The following is a 6000-nucleotide window of genomic DNA, read 5'->3' as shown; positions in this document are numbered from 1 at the left end:
TAAAGTGTAGAAGATGAAAAACAAAACTCAGTCCACGAGAAAAAGAAGGTCATTGTGAAGCTACAAAGTTTGATTTTTTAAATGTACAAGCAAGAATAGATACCACCTGACCGACTCTTAATTATTTTAAGGTGAGAAAGAAATAAATCCCCACTCCTCTGTAAGGGAATGTGGAGGATTTCCTTCATTCTCCTAGAAAATGTTCCTGTACCTATATGTTCGAAATTTGGGAGAATTAATCCACTCTGGAGGGGCTTCTGTGTCTGTAAATTTCATCCACTGTAAATTTCACCCCCAAAGCAAAAGGTTATAGCTGTGGATTCCCTGTGATAGTGAATGGGAATATACAGAGCTTTGGCTCAGAACCTGAAACAAGAGAGAGCATACAGTATCTCAGAAACAGATCAGATTTTTTTTAAATGCACAGAATCATAGGGAATGTGCACACTCCTGTATAAAATGCTTAACAGCAGGCTAACAGCTGCACAGATTAACATGCTACGTTAACATTAATTACTGCTTTAATTTCCCCACTTTTTGTCACCACCAAAATCAGTGGAGTCTTGGGAACCCACCAATTGGGGGTTGGGGTGGAATAGATCAAGGACCCAGTTCAGGGATTAACCACTCCTGCTCGAATGACTGGTATGTTGCAGAATTATATATTTACCCATTTCTCAAACTGATTCTTTGGATGAAAAATGAATTGCTCCGTTACTGCTTGTTTTAAGCTATGCACCACAAATGATTGTCATGAACCAAGCATGCTGTTCTTTGTAAAATGTGGATTTAGTAACACATATCTTTTTTTTTAAAGTGCACATCTTTGAAATATTTTTGGAATACTGCATTTGTACATGAATGAATGGCTTATTTTCATCTCAGCTTAAGTACCATTGGGCAAGTAATCATTCACTCATATATGAGCACATGACATCTCATGAGGACAATAGCAAAAACAGACGACTAAAACATGCAGCCAATTTCCCAAGTCTTAACAATGGTTAAAATAGACTCCACTTCTGTTTCTTTCTGAATCATCTGGGGCTTAGATGTACTTCTCTACAAACCTGCATTTAAAACCTTGAAAATTAATTATAAATGCACACTTTATGATGTATGCTGCAAACGTATTCCTGTCTCGGTCCTAATTTTAGCTTCCGCTTTAGCAAAGGTAGCTGGCACCTTAATTACTTGTGACTTTTCTGGGTTTTTTAAAATCCAACTTTTGTTCCAGGTAAATAGAAACCTTGTTTTTCAAAAGAAACAAGATCTATGTTTCCCTATTTCTTGTTGCATTTATATCTCGCCCTTCTGTCAAGGAACCTATACATGGCTCTACCCTCTCCTCATTTTATCCTTGCAACCAGATAGACTACACTGGTACCTCGGGTTACATATGCTTCAGGTTACAGACTCCGCTAACCCAGAAATAGTACCTCGGGTTAAGAACTTTGCTGCAGGATGAGAGCAGAAATCGTGCAGCAGCGGCAGAAGGAGGCCCCATTAGCTAAAGTGGTGCTTCAGGTTAAGAACAGTTTCAGGTTAAGAACGGACCTTCAGAACGAATTAAGTACATAATCAGAGGTACCACTGTATACTTAGAGAAGAGGACATGGTTTGCATGCAGAAGGTCCCAAACAGAATCATTGGCATCTTCAACACCAATCTCCCAAGACCTCTGCCTCTTAGGAGGCCCTGGGCCATAAAACTGCTGCCAGTCAACATAGGTAGCTAGATGACCTGACCTGATATAGCTACGTTTCTATACAAATAGAATATAGAAGCAAGAACCCATCAAATTGTTCACGTTTAATAGACAAAGTGTATATGTTCTCTTTGAGATGAACTTGGAAATAAACCAATTATTCCAATAATATTACTCAAACCTATATCAGTCCAAGGAACATTTACAGACTGATACCCCTTCAAAGTGAGGGCAATGTGTTTGGTTTGATTTGCCCTTGCTCTCTGACATCACATAGCCAAATCTGATTAGCTCCATGATGCCATAGCATCCTTAAATTCATTACAGGATCCCTGATTGGATGGGATCACATAGTGAAGCAGAAAGAAGATCCCAAATACTGTATTGAAACAGCAAATACATCTGGGCTGTGAGGAGCATGTCAAATATGAGTTGTCACAAAGTAAGGTTTTGGTGGCAACTTTAAGCTCACTCCAGAAGCAGTCCTAATCAAGCCATTAGAAAAATGACTGGGGGGAAATAGAGCCTTTGGTATCAAAACAACCTGGCAACATTAAACACAATAATATTGTGTTGCACCTTTTAGTACTCATACAACAACAACAACAACATCATCATCATTCATTTAGCATCAGCAGCAGGAGTACGAAGGGGCACTTGCTCACTCCTTCATGTAAATGAAGTGTCTGAATCAGACCATAGTAATTCATTCTTACCAGGACCAATTTACTACAGGGTGGGGAGGCTGTGACCTCAGCTGTTATGGGTCTACAGCTCCCATTATCCCTAATCATTTGTCATGTTGGCTGAGGCTGATGGATTCCAATTTGTTGTTTAGTCGTTTAGTCGTGTCCAACTCTTCATGACCCCAGAGCACGCTAGGCACTCCTGTCTTCCACTGCCTCCCGCAGTTTGGTCAAACTCATGCTGGTAGCTTTGAGAACACTGTCCAACCATCTCGTCCTCTGTCATCCCCTTCTCCTTGTGTCCTCAATCTTTCCCAACATCAGGGTCTTTTCCAGGGAGTTTTTTCTTCTCATGAGGTGGCCAAAGTATTGGAGCCTCAGCTTCAGGATCTGTCCTTCCAGTGAGCACTCAGGACTGATTTCCCCTGCAGGGAACTGACAAATGGGGGGGGGGGTCCTCACTGAAGCATTAGAACTGGGAAATTTTCTTATACTTTTTAGTCCTATAATGCTACTCTGTTTTAAACAACAGGCTTTCTGTTAATGATGTGTAATCCCATTGAATGATGGTGGAACACGATTTTGAGTTCTAACTTGATACTTAAAATGTATGTGGTCTGTCTGGTTTAATCACATCCTGTCCCTGCTGTTCCTCTTTCTTGTTTTGATATAGAAATTTTAAGAATGTGTTTTGTTTTTTACTTTTAGAGGGTTTTATTATTATTTTAAAAAACCTGATAACATATCACAGGGAGATCATTGGCTGTTTATTGCAGGAATTGGAAATTGTGGGCCGACATGCCATTTGATCAAGGAACTCCACCCTGAATCTTTGCTGACCCAAAACGGAAGAATATAAAAGTGGGAAGAGCTTTATATTTGGGAGAAATTAAAAGCTCTACTTCAGGTTGCCATGGCTACAATATTCTATTCACTGTTTCAACTCTTGTCTGACTATCCAAACATAGGTAAAGTAATTATCATGAAAGCAGGATGCGATATGTAATCATCCATTAGATTAAGACAGATTTAGGTTTAGCTGAATTGCAGTGCTGTGATTACAGTACTTGCCTTTGGAGTACTGACTTCAGTAATAATGTTGCTCAATAAATTGTATACGTACTTTGCAAATTCATAGATACTAGGTTTCCTTTTCTTTCTTTCTTTTAACATCCAGCCACATAATTTGCTTGAGAGCTGAAGCTAAACTACCATTTTGCTTACGGATTTGAACATCACTCTGCAATACACTTACAACCCTATCCTAAATGAATTAAGTTGTCACCCCCTCATTCTGTATAGCCTTATTAAGGCTTCATGCCAGAGTAGGGAATGTAAACATGAGCAGAAGATGTTAGAGGCATGTTCTACACTCAGAAGCACCCTTCACCTGAATTGGAATATTAATAATTTTCTCCCGTACAAAGAAAAACATGGAAAGAATGGACAGAATTAGACTGTACCCCCACACCCATTTACTTGAATGTAAGCTCCCTGGAACTGAATGGGAGTTACTCCTGAGCAGACATGAATGTGATTGCATGGTTAATCTCTTAAATCTAAGTACCCTAATTATAGGGGTAAGTAGTCTGCATTAAGGATTGTTGGCTAAAGGGCAGATCTGCAACACATTTAAGCACATCCATGCACATTTAAAGCATGTGGCTTTTCCAAAAGATGCTGGGAACTGTAGTTTAAAGGTGCTGGAAATTGTATCTCTGTGAGGGGAACACAGTTTCCAGGGTTCTTTAGGAAAGTCATGTGCTGTAAGTGTGCACTGAATGCACCTGCCCTTTAAGTTGCAGGTTGTGACTATAACTGCAGACCCTCATCACCTAACTCCATTGCTCTACTAAAAGGAGTGTATTGTCCTATTTATTCCAGCACTAGGGATGGGTGCATTTTACTGGTTTCAAGCTGGAAATATTCCAGTAAAATTGGGTTATTTTTCTGGTGCGTAAGTGGAAATAGAAATACTTTAGTTACCTTTTCTGAATCTGTTGGACCTCTAAATGTAGAGGGGTGTGTGTGTGTGTGTGTGTGTGTGTGTGTGTTACATTTGTAAATCACTCCTCAGCCCCAGGATTTCAGGGTGGGGAACACACATAACAAAACCATTAAACAGTTAATTCAACCAATGAAACCAGTTCATAAGTAGCATAAAAAATAGCCATACCCAAATGCTTGTGTGTGTTTTCAACTGCCTTTTTTTTTTTTAAGGGAAAACTAATCAGAGTGGCAGCTTTACCTCTATAGGTACAGAATTTCTCAAATGGGGACCAACACAGAGAAGTTCTTATCCCTTTTCAGCGCATAGCAAACTATGCTTATTGATGGGGACATGAGGCGGGACTCCCCTGCAGATCACATGGGGAGCCAACCTAGGAAGAGGCATTCTGTCAGGTAGCTGGGCTTTAAGTCATTTCTGACTTTACATTGAAGTCAGCACCTTGAATTGTGTACAGTCACAAATGAATGGCCAGTGCGGTTTGTGCAAAATTGATAATATGTGATTCCTTCTTGCTGCATTACTCAGAGCTTGTGCTCTTGCACTTTTATTTTATACAGTGGTGCCCCGCAAGACGAATGCCTTGCAAGACGAAAAACTCGCTAGACGAAAGCGTTTTGCGTTTTTTGAGCTGCTTCGCAAGACGATTCTCCCTATGGGCTTGCTTTGCAAGACGGAAACGTCTTGCAAGTTTGTTTCCTTTTTCTTAACACCGTTAATACAGTTGCGACTTGACTTTGAGTAGCAACTCATAGAACGCGGTGTGGTAGCCTTTTTTGAGGTTTTTAAAGACTTTGGTGATTTTTGAAGCTTTTCCAAAACTTTCCCGACACCGTGCTTCGCAAGACGAAAAAAACCGCAAGACGACAAAACTCGCAGAACGAATTAATTTCGTCTTGCGAGGCACCACTGTACTTAAGTGGTACATGATGGTGCCTAGAGGCATCTGGGCAGGCCATGAGTTGCACTTCACAGATAAGGGCCTCCCTGCTCTGGGAAATGTCCTTGGGAGGTAGCAGCCTGCCCTGCCCAGCCCTGAGGTGAACTGTGCAGAGGCCCCAAATACTGGCTTCCCTGTGTACACATAGTGCAGCTGTGGACATGTGGCATCATGACAAACCCAGGTCTTGGAAGGCCTATAAATCCCAGGAGGCAAACTGACATTGCAACAGATTCCAGTAAGTTGTTTGTTTTATCTATGGGCTGGACGTGCTTTTAGTATTTCTGGTTTTATCAGTGTCGTGAGTTTTATGGGAGGTTTCATATTCTATCCTGTTTTATTATTGTCAACATTTTTTTTATTAGTAATTGTGCAAATACTTTAAATAAAACAAAACAAATCTCAAGACCATACTAGGGTGGCTTCCCCATGCACCTTTAGTAATATTAGAAATCTGGGGTCAGCAAAGCAAGTGTCAGCTACTGGGCTAGGTATGTCCAGTCCAAAGAACCAAAATTCTCCTTTCCAGGAGCTGAAGCAATGCTGGCATGATCGAGATCATTGTATGTCTCAGCTATTTCGAAAACAAGTCTGACTTCCCAATACTTTGGTCTCCGACCTTCCAGAGCTGCAGATGAGCAGCGACTCTTCCCCTCTT

This window comes from Podarcis vaucheri (genome assembly GCF_965113315.1).
Source record: "Podarcis vaucheri genome assembly, chromosome: 3".
NCBI classification, from domain to species: Eukaryota; Metazoa; Chordata; class Lepidosauria; order Squamata; family Lacertidae; genus Podarcis; species Podarcis vaucheri.
This window is presented reverse-complemented; position numbering follows the sequence as displayed.